The sequence below is a fragment of the Protopterus annectens genome, chromosome 16.part0 (genome assembly GCF_019279795.1).
Source record: "Protopterus annectens isolate FY-2018-M chromosome 16.part0, PAN1.0, whole genome shotgun sequence".
In the NCBI taxonomy this organism is placed as follows: domain Eukaryota; kingdom Metazoa; phylum Chordata; order Ceratodontiformes; family Protopteridae; genus Protopterus; species Protopterus annectens.
In genome coordinates, this window is record NC_056750.1 from 730,010,678 (window position 1) to 730,023,065 (window position 12,388).

The following is a 12,388-nucleotide window of genomic DNA, read 5'->3' on the forward strand; positions in this document are numbered from 1 at the left end:
GGGACTGCTGATCACCAGAAAGCCTAATAACTGCTTCATAGGTGCTAATTTGGAATTTATGCTTATATTTTCTTCCTGGTGAGAGAAGGAGCAGACGTCATAGATTCCTGACTCTTTCTGATTGGTAAGTGTGTGTCCTTGCTTGACCTTCCTAATTGGTCTGGTTGCTGTTTCAGGAAAAGGCTGCAACAAGCCTACAGACCCTTACATCATCTAGGACAAGACTGGATCACCAAACAGGCTGTGGCCTGTGTGTCATCTTGGGATTAGTACTACTGCTTTGCTTCTGGTGAGAGAAGAAACAAAGGAGTATTGTGTCTCAGCAGAGAGAAGCTGCGGTGAGACCAATACTAGTTGTAGGCAGTAGCCATTCATACATACAAATATTTTAAGCACAGGCATTAAAGCCTTTCTAGCTTGCCAATATGCCAAATCACTTGTTCCCATAATAAATGTCCAGGCTGTTCTTAAAAAAAAAATCTAAACTAGTACTTGCTTTAATGTAATTTGGTAGTCTGTTCCAAGCATCAGCTACTCTCTCAGAGAACCAAGTAGTACAGTTCTCATTCCTATAGAATCTTCTGCATAGGATATCTGATTATTCTCTAGTACTTTTTGATAACCCCAAACATTCCCAGAGGTAGTTGTCCCTAAATGCCTTATATACCTGAATAAGATCTCCTCTTAAATATATGTAAGAGACACTGTACAAGTTCAGATATTTTAGTCTTTCATAATAAATTAGATTTTGGATGCCCTTAGTATATTTCTGCTGTACTCTTTCCAGTTTATTCATTCTTGTTTTCCTATAGAGTTTCCATATTGGTATTCCATACTCACATTTGGGTCTAATGTAGCTAACAAACAATGACTTCATTGTGTTTGATTTCCTAGACTTGATAAATCTTTTTATACAACCTATAGTTCTATAACTGTCATTAGCCATTTAGTTGATATGATTAGAAAAACTCATAGCTGAATCTACCCATATACCTAGGTCCTTAAATGAGTCTACAGTTTCAATCACTGAGTGCTGTATTAAATATTCACCTTTCAGTTTGTCTCCCAAATCGCATATGCTTAGTTTATGATGTATTTATCAACATATTATTCTCCTGTGCCCAAATGGTCAATTTAGTCAAATTATTTTGCAGACATGCCTTATCTGTAATCAGTTTACCCAATTTCAGGTCGTCAGCATATATACAGTAAAACACCTCAGATGAAAAAGTAAGGTTTGAAAGATACACTCTAAACAAGTAAGGGCCTAGTACAGAACCCTGTGGGACACCTTGACTGTAACCAAGGATTTCACCTGTCCAGTTGGAGTGTGATACTTGCCATGTCCTATTTGTAAACCATGCAGCTATCCATCTTATCAACAGTACATCAATACCTAGTTGTACTAATTTATTGATCAGTGTTTTGTGCATGACCCTGTCAAATGCTGAAGTTAAATCTATATAAATTACATCACAGCACAATTTTTCATTCATAGCTGTTATTATATTGTTATAGAACATCATGTTACAGGTGGTAATAGATCTGTTTTCAACATATGCATGCTGATATATGGTTTCAATAACTTATCCAGTATTACCTTCTCCATTATTTTTCCACAACATGAAAGTAGACTTAAGGGTCTATATGATTCTGGGTTTGTCCTACTCCCCTTTCCCTTAAAACAGGTTTAATAAGTGCATGTCTCCAATCTTGAGTAATCTCCCCATATTTATATGACCTAGTGAATAATAGATGCAATGTCAGTGTAAGTTCTTGCTTAAGTGTTCTCAAATCGTTGTTACTTATTCTGTCTCCTCCCTACGCTTTGTTTTGATCCAGTTTGCACAGTTCTTTTTCAATATAATCTGATTCCAGTATCTGGGTTACCTGGATGTCACTAGGACAACTTACCACCCCTTTTGTGGAGCCAAACTCTTTTGCATAAGATTTTGTAAATATATCTATAATCTGTTTTGTCTGAGAATAAATTTTAGAATCTGCACATAGTTTATCAATTTGTGTATCTTTACTCCTTTCACATCCTATGTATCTATAAAAAGGTTTCCTATTATGCTCAATATTTTTATATAAATTTTCTTCAATTTTTTCTTGATCTTGTCTAACACTATGCTTAATCTGTTTGTCCAGCTCGTTTATTTCAGTTTGAAAGTTGTAGTTCGACCTCTTCCATTTCTTTGTATTTTTTGTCTCTCACCTTAGTCATGTATCTTGTTTTTATGGAAATATACCCCCCTTGATGTTACGTGCCTAGATCCTGATGTTAAACATTTTTTCTGACTTTTTGCACTCAAACAATTTCTCTTTCAAAACTTTCCATACCATCTGCAGTTTTTCCACTGAACACCTCACTCCAGTTAGTTTTATATAACAACTTTTTTGCTTCCCTATAATCTGTAATTAACCTTCTGTGCATTGGCTTAGATTTCAGTTTGGCAGAATTATCTAGCAACAAATTAACCTTTATGACCCTATGATCACTGCACATCAGTGGTGGTAAAATTTGACTTGAAGTTATAGTAATTTCTTTAGGAACACAAACAATATCTAGTATATTCCGTCCCCTGGTAGGTTTGTTTACAATCTGAAGTATTTGTTGTTCCTGAATATACTCTGTGAATAATTTCTTTACTAACGTTGTTGAGTCAATATTATTCCAGTCTGTTTCTGGTAAATTTAAGTCCCCAGCTAATATTATTTGTCCATCCTGTGTTTCATGTAAGAAATGTATGAATTCCTCTAGGTCATCTGCACTTGACTTTGGTGGTCTGTATACTCCAACAATTGTTATATGTTTTAGGGTTGTCTTTATTGTCACAGTTACACAGTCTATAGTATTGTTATTATCATTGGACATGTAATAATCACAAGTCTCATAGCCATCTTTAATCCCTATCATAACACCTCCACCTGATTTTTTGTTAGAATGTTTGTTACAGTAAAAACATTTATACCCTGACAGAACTGGTTTCCAGTCATTGTTCTTTAACCATGTTTCACAAACTATAACAACATCAATCTTGTGGAAAAGTAGCAAATTTTCTAATAAAAACACATCAGAGATGCATCAAATGTTGCTATTTGTGAACTGTTACATTTTTGACCTGACAAAAATCCTGGCTAGTGTTTGTCAAATATTGCAAAATATCTGCTGCAAAAATTCTCTTCCCTGATCTAAACAAATGCACACCATCCTGTCTGAACACGTGTGCCCAAAAGAAGGCTTAGATGCTCTACACATTTCCATTTTTATAACAGGACATTTTTTCCGTGTAGGTGTTTATCCAAACAAATCTTTCATTCACAGTGACCTGACTATCCTTTCTATAGGTGATTTGTGAAAAATATGTCCTAACACCAGCATAAGCTATACTATCTAGGAGGGCTGTCAGTTTCTGACTAACAGAGAATCTTTGTTGGTGACATCATTTGTACCAACATGAATAAAAACAGATCCATACTTCCTTACATTAAGGCGTTCCAAGGCTTGTTTTACATCTTCTATTTTTGCTCCTGGCAAGTATAACACTACTCGATGTTCATTATCATCTCTGCAAATATAAGTATCAGTGACTCCTCTCTTTTCATCATCCTTGAGAAGTTAAATATTTTTTTTTTCTTTTAGTAAATACTGCTTGATTTTCTAACTTCAGTGTAATATCTGCCTAAATAATTTATCCGTAAATCATTAGGATCTTCTTAATAGTTTCCCCTAAAGTGTTTGGCAGTGGCCTGTATAGCCATAGACAACTTGAGTTGATATTTTTCTGTAAAAGAACCATTGAAATTTCACCAGTACCTATTTGGTCACAGGACAACTAGTTTAGAGTGACAAACACTGCCCCCAGAGTTGCAAACAGGATACTCTTGAAATTACTTTATATTCTCACTCCAACTGTCTAATCAATAAAAAAGGGTCTGTTGAAATGGATATGACATTTCCTTTAATTTCCTCTACCAGCTTGGTTGATATGGGCATCCTGAGGCAATGTAGAAATAGTCTCATGCTAACCGGCAAACAGTTAATTCTGAAACAAACTGATATGGTAGGTGAGAGATGTATTTACATTTGTATTAATTCTGTCAGTAGTACACATGCTGCACCCATCATACACAATTCAAAGCAGACACATAGATCCACATATGCTGAGGCACTTAAATGTAACCTTCCTGAACCCCAAAGACTGCCTAGATCATATACACACATTAAACACCCTCGGCAACCCTGAATGTACTCTTTCAAACACCCAGATCAACACATACAGCCATATCTCATGGAGCCTTTTACTCCATTGTGAGACACACTGGTGATCCTCTCACCAGGCTGAGTAAGGAGAAAGTCACGGTCAGTTGCTTATCAGGGGCTATCATCTACCATATTACACACACACACAGGTCATTAGACCAGAAGTACCAGTATGACTCAGTCGGCCTTTCGGCTAAGATCAAGTGCAGTATCATAGTCCGTGTGGGTGTCAATGACCTGAGACACACCTCTCTAGACTATATATAGGGACACATCATGGAGCTTTCAGAATGTGTGCCCCAGGTTGGTATGAGACTAGCATTTAGAAGTATTTTACATTTTCCAGGGATGATGCCACAATATGAACAAAAGATGACTGACTTTAATAATTGGCTGTTTCTGGTGTCATTCTAAGGAGGTACAATACTTGTCAGCATGGAATGAGATAGTCAACAGGTTAAGTAAGCAGATGTTATGAACAGTTATTTCTTGGTAACCTAGACTACTAGTTATACATCAAGGGCATCGGCATATGTGCAGACTCATTATATTCAGGTAGAAAAAGTGCTTACAACCTGGTGAATTTTAAGGATAGTAAACAGTTTTAAATCATTATATATCAGAGATGGCACAATAGTTATTAGCTTATTATGTTGCTCAAAAATTTTTTTTGATTAGTCTGGCCAAAGGGGCAATTGGTAGTGATTGTGGAAATAAGGGTAGAACTTGGCTAAGCTTGTAAAAACCCTAGGGCCATTAGCCTAGTAACTTCCTATGATCCTATGGCCAAAACCATACAGTGTCCCATGCTCTAGAAGCAGTCATTGTGGCATGGCAATCCCTGACAAACTGTGGAATAAACCTTGACAGATTTGATACTCTCTAGATTTCTACTACTGAAGATTTGTTGGTTTCTACTCATTCACAATTGCATGAGCTTTGTCAGACTTACCATTCCCATTGATTAAGTGTCGCATGTTCATAGGCTGGTACTAGGCTGTCAGCCCTAGGGCCTATACAAGCCTAGCCGTAACAATTGCCTGGCTATTTCTTCCCACAATATTTACTTCCTTAAATTTAATTCCTTTAGAACTGTCAGTTATTCAGCATTTAAATGTGTTGAGTTTTAGACCTAGTAACCAATGTCTGTCAAAAATTGGCTCACTCATCCATGGTCCTGCTTTGTAGCACCAGAGATTTAAGTCATCAATAATGTTATCAACTAAGTCTTTCGAGTCCCTCAGTCATGTCTATGCAGCTTTGATTAACATCCTTGCTTGTGATAGGATCACAAAGGATAACTTTAAAAAGTTATATCTACCTAAAGGTATATTGAATGATCTGCATCAGGAACTTGCTTCAGCTTGCTTGTTTTGCCAAAATCCTTGATCTACATCAAACACTGAAGAGAATCAGGCTTCAGGCTTAATGCCAAAATTGTCAATAGTTAGTAAAGAAAATCTTGAAGATCAATAAAACTTCCGATCCTGTTTTATTTAACCACAATCGCTATACTACTGACCCTTTCAGTAAGTCTTGTCTGCTAGAGTGTTACTCTCTGTTCCTCCTTGAACTTTAATTCTTGCTTAGGATTGGTCCTAAGTGCAGTGGCACACAACATATAAGCAAGAGTGTCTGGACCTCCTTCAGTTTATATCTTTTTAAGGTATTCCTTTTGCAAGCATCCCAAGTATTTAAGCACATCAGCTTAGTTTTTTTAACTGTCATCCTTTGCCATTTATTCAGTAATCAGTCATGTATGCATTTATACTTGCAATGAAGCCAAATTTATTATTTTTATTATTTTTATAATTAGTGTTTACATTAATTTCACACACTTTTAGTTTTATATACTTGCAACTCCCATGCTGTGCTTTTTTGGATTTATTCTTCAGAGACTGCTCATGTGACAAGAAACTATGACTTTTTTCAGTGTATGTCAGCCTCTTTGAATAGTCCCTGCTTCAGTAATCAGTTACAGAAAGTCAGAAAGGTACAGAAATGTCCATCAACTGCCCCCAGTTTCTTTCCTCATTCACTAGGTCTACCAGAACTGTCATAGCCTTTCTGAGGTTAGACATGACCCATTTTCCAGGGTCAGTAAAGAGATTAAGAACCATGGGGCAGTAGCACTCTACTAGTAGTCAGAGAACATTTTCTAATATTTACCTGCTCCTACATGCACTCATTGACACCATGGGGGCAGAACATTCGACCAGCGTGCATCAGCAGTTAAAACCACTGTTTCATTTCACAACAACATGCATGCATTGTTCTAGAAGTTATCAGAAAGTCATAAAGTTCACCAAATTCACAGTTCTGTACCATGTTTAAATTAAATCAGCTTGGCATCAGTAGTGCCCGGGAATGCTTGACGTCTTGCAAAAAATAAAGGTCTCACACATTGCACTTCTTTTTTAACCTTGATTTATGCCTCCCTGTTAATAAAATGGGTTGAATACCTTTGGCTTCCTCACCTGTGACATAAAGAAACCTGGTGCATTGTATTCACTCTTGTAAGTTTCCAAAGGTATTTTGTTTGGTATACAGCTCAACGTGAGGATGCCAGGATTGCTGTTTTTTTGAGCAGTACCCCAGCAGAGATGGTGGTGGTTGTATCTTTATTATCTCATATTAAACAAGTAGAAAAAAAAATGAAAATTATGCTAGAAGTCAAACCAGTGGAGGGAAGTGAAAGTGTTGAGTGTTTTGAACCAATTTCAGAAAGACTATGCAGTTTAAACAAAGTATTCTCATGTGTTGTCTGTTTTTGAAATACACACATAGATGCATATGTACAGAAATAAGCGGTAGAGTGCAGCAGGTGGCTTGCTTGTGCATGTCTATCGCATGTTTTCTGTTGGCCTCCTACTAATGGAATTCTGATTCCTGCATGGAAGCAACAGTATGGCGAAACAAAGCCAGGGCCAAAACTACTGTTACAGTGACTCTCGCCATTGAATATCATTTCTTGTGTTCAGTTTTTATTCTTCCTTCACCAACTCACTCAGTCTCTTCTTCATATTTCTTCCTTTCATCTTCTCCATTTCACTGTAAATCCTTTGAATAATATCTTCCTGTCTCTGCCTATTCTGCCTCAGTATTGCTATACTCACATACTCCTTTTGCAGTCCCACACAATTTTGACACCATTGCAACAGCAAACTTCATCAAACTCTCCATTCTTAAGACCTTATGCTTATTAAAGCTCTAGAAAAATATAATCTATATTTTCCCTCCTGTGATAGCATCTTTCCCTTTTCATATAATGCCCATCTGCTTTTAAAGTACTTTTTGTTACTGAAATTTAAATTCTGTTGAAATACTTATGGCTCAACCTGGCCTTGATCTTAGCTTCTTCTGACCTCAATTTCATTTCATATTCTTTAACAACTGTTCCTAAATAGCATATATTAACTCCTGCACCTTGCTACCTTTTAGATCTTGGTGCATGAGTACACATACACACCACAGTCCCATCAATTCCAAAATATGATTGCTTCTACCTACCTTCTCCCAATCACACTATTAAAATTCTCTCTCTCTCTCACACACACACACACACACACACACACACACACACACACACACTCTCTCTCTTTACCTGTCCTTACTGTTCTGCCATTTCATATAAATGTGTTACTCAGTCTGTGTGTCTTTATTAGTTGTGTTGTTGTGGTTGAAGCAAACAAGTTTCTCCTACAGTACAAATGCTTGGCTATCATCATTGTGCTCACCACAGATATATTTCCATTTACTAATGTAATGGTGCAATGTCTATATCCAAGAATTTCTACTCTAATTACACCAACTCACACTCAATCTTTTGTCAATTCTAATGGTAGAAGAAATTGAAACACCAAATCTTTGCCATATTTTAACTAGAGGAGTTCCTTATCCTCCTTTGCTGTCCTCTTGCAAGAGGACAATTGAGTAGAGTGATATTTTAAGATTTCCTTCCACTCACATTCTTAAAATCCAACAATCCCCTCATCTAATCCAGCTTGACATCCTCAAGATAGAGAAGTCTGAAAAAAATTCAAAAAGTTTTTCCTACCCCTTTCCTCCCTTTCCTCTTCCATTCCCTTTCAGTCTTTCCCAACACCTTAATCTTTAGTAAAAACAAATATGAGGGTTCACATAAAGGTTTAGTTGTTTACCTCACAGATTAGAAGTACAAAGTTTGATTCTCACCAAGGAAAATTGGCCAGGCTTTAAACACCCATTTGATCAGAGAGCCTAACACTATGCTATGAACCTATGAATTTGTGAAAACAGAAAATAGCTTTACCACATCTCAGTTTCCACTTTCACCTCAACGACATTTTCATTATTAAATAATAATTGTATTTTGGAATCCAATATGCATCAAGTGCTACATCAGATAAATTGTTCTTTTCCAAGACATGTGACAGCCATTGTAGGATGTCAGAGGCTGCAAACTCCCCTGAAGAAAACTCTTGTCCTGTTTTTTTGTTTGCAGATGAAGTTACCTTTTCCAATAACACTGAAAAACTGCACCATCTCCCTCTTATTTCAGCCTAGAAGATTGACAAAATTGTTTTTGTGTGTTTACTAGTCTAACCACCACAAGGGCCTTTTTAAACCTAGCCATGCATCCCAAATCTCTGAAAAGTTGTGGTACTTTTGATAAGTGTAAGCAGGTGCTTGGGAAGTGAAGCATTTACAGGCAGAGAACTGGGAGATGAACCATTCACAGGCTACCTGTGTCCATTAAGGACATAAGTGCCAAACCAGGATGAATTTCCTGTCCCCCATCCAAATGTTCAAGTGGCACTTGATTTGGATTAGGGAGCAACTCTACCTCACATGGATGGAGAGCCTATTCCAGAGAAGGGGTAGTCTCCAGGATATATACCTGTCTGTCCAGCAGGTCCTATTTATAAATCAGGCAAAGTTTAAGTCTTTAGAATGGGTAATTCTGGTGTTGTTTGTTTTGAGGATATGCAGAAAGTCCATGGCTCTGGTACCAGTTGCTTGTCTGTGTCAGCCCTTCCTGGAGAACATCTGTGTCAGTGGGTGATTCAATGACAGCTCCTAACTTCCAGTCATCTGCAACTTTAGTCATCCAGAGGCCATTGACAATGGCCTTGACTTCAGAGAAGTAAATGTCAAAAAGGAGCAGTCCCAGGACCAATCACTGAGGGACTCCGCTTGTGACTGTTGTATAGGTGGACTCCTCGGTTCTAACTACCTGGGTCCTGTCTGTGACCCAGTTGGCTATCCACCAGGTGACATAAGGGTTTGTACCTAACCTCTTAAGTTTGTCAACAATGCCTGAGTGAGCGACTGTGGCACATGCCATAGCCAGGTCAAGGTATGCAGTGTGAACTATTTTGCCCTCATTCCATTGCTTAGATGAGGTTCTCAAACAAGTCCACCAGGTTGACTAGACATGACCTGCCCTTTATGAAACCAAATTGGGTAGGGTATAGTGTTTGGAGGTTTCCTATGCCATTATTGATCATGTCCTTGATAATTATTTCCATGGCTTTGCACATTAAACTAATGAGATGCATAGGTCTGTAGATGGTCCATCTTTGTGCAGTGGGGTGACTGTTGCTGTTCTGCCTTCATGTGGCACAAAGCCTGTTTGGAGGATACAGTTAAATAGCAATTCCAGAGAGCCTGATAGATCATGTGTCATGCTATTTAGAAGGCACCCTGGGATATTGTCTGGATCCATTGATGCAGTGCTCTTAGCCTTGGAGAGAGAGCATTAAGGACCTGTTCCCAGAAATTGCAGGTGGAGTTATATTTTGTTGGCATTTTCTGAGAGAAGGTTGATGAGGAGAGAGGAGGATAGTTGGAGAATTTGTAAGCCAGTAGGTTTGCTATATGTTATGGCTCATTATAGGTGGCTCATTTTACATCACCATTGTCAATTGGCTTTGAGGTTATACACATAGCTAAAGAAAGCCTTGCAGTTGTCCTTGACCTAGGAGGCCAAATGTATCTCAAATTTTGCTTTGGTAGACTGTTTTTGTCCTCTGAGTTGCTTGTTCAGTTTGATGAGAGTGCTTTTATCCTGCTGGTTGCTGCATCTCCTAATTTTTTCCATGATTTTCTTCCTCCTCTTTTACAGCCTATCGATGTTGTGATTCCATCAGGGTGGCTTGTTTTTTGAGTTGGTTCTGTACTTCTTACTGGTGGGATCAGCTGCCTCTAGTCAGCTATTAACATACTTGTATAGGTTTCCTTGAACAGTTCTGAGCAGGCAGCAGTGTCCTCTGGGTTTATTGTGACCTGAAATATTGCCATGTTATCACTTAATAGTAGGAAGTTAACCTTAGAGTAGTTACTGAATATTTTGGGGTTATCTGGGGTACTAGTTTTTAGTTTTACTTCAAAGGAGACAATTATGAGGTCTGACCTTACCAGAGAAGACACTACACTTGGGGTTGTGCATCACTCTCCCATATTAGTGAGGACCAGATCCAGTATGGTTGCCTCGCTTGCTGGTGTGTTGACAATCTGGTCAAGGGTGTTTGTGTTTATAAAATCAAGGAATCTCTGTGACTGTACATTTGGTGTTGTATACGATTCCCCAGTTCATAGGTTTATAGAAGGTTACTAGACTAATGGCACTAGAGCCCTTACAAGCCTAGTCATATTCATCCTGAGTTGTGCCAGTTGTCAGTGGTTTGGTGAAGTTTGAAAAGGCAAAGGTCTATGGTATCTATTACTGACTTTCTCTGTCCAGGAAGGACATGGGCTCCACCCCTGGAGTAAATTTACAGTTACTCATCCATTGATCAAGATTGCTTTTGAAGCTGGTCAGGGAGAGGGTCTGTTTCATGTGAATTGGAACCTTGTTCCAGAGGAGTGGCAGTCTCTTGGAGATGTATCTATTTTTCGAGCATGACTTGTTCATGACAGAGGCTAGGTTAACATTCCTGGAGTGAATGATCCTTATGCAGTTTGATTTACGAATGTGTAGTATTTCCATCAGGAGTGGGTCAGAGACTACCCTGTAAGCCAGGCACAGGTCATCCCTTAGCAACCTGTAGGAGACAGGATGCAGTGACAGGGCTTTCAGTCTTTCAGCATAAGACTTGTTTTGCATACCCTATAATTTCTTGGTCTCTCCAATTTTTGCAAGTGTTTGGTGATGTACATGTAAAAATAACATCCTTAGATACAGATGCAATGTCTTTACTTATTAGATGTGCAAGATGGAAATAATTCCTTACTATTGCGGATATGTGGTAGTCAAACTTCAGATTGCTATCAACCTGTGTACACAGATCATGTACCATTTGGTCTACACTTATGGGGTGCTGTGTATAATGTAATTAGCAGGGATGTCAGCCTTCCCAAAGGGAATAATAATGCATCCTTTTACACTTAGCTTTAATCCGTGGCTCTTGCATGAATTATTTAACTGATGTTCTAGACTTAGATCTGGCCACCCAATTTAACTCTTTTTTCATCGACTCAATTTCAAAACTAACCTCCTCCTTCTCTACCAACACTACACCCCCTACCTCCACATCCCCTCACCTGGCCTCACTTCTGCCATTACTCTCTAATACCTTCACCTTCCAACCCCCTACTTTCTCCATAAAACCCCTACCCATATCTTCCATAAAAAACTCCAAAAACTAAAACCATGCTCCAATGCCCCCGATAACATACCCTCACACTTTCTAACTATATCCACTGAAGCCATAGCCTTTACCCATCAGTATACTAATCAACAATTCTATCCAAGAAGGTTATGTACTCCAGCTATGGAAAAATGCCTTCATCATACCCCTGTATAAAGGGAGTAACAGTAATATTATTACAAACTTCCGCCCTATCGCCATCCTATTCTCCATCTCTAAACTCCTTGAAAAAATGTATCCATCTACAACTTCCCTCTTCCCTACCTTACCAACAATCACTTACTTATTCCAACACAGCATGGATTTAGTCCTGGCCACAGTACTCCTTAGAAATTGTTAACAAAGCCCATGACTCTGGCTGCACAATATCCACCCTCCTCCTTTACCTCTCTAAGGCCTTTGATACAATATCTCAAAACCTTCTAGCTAAACTCTCTAATCTAAACCTATCCCTGTCCACCCTCAATTTGTTCGATAGTTATCTCTAAAA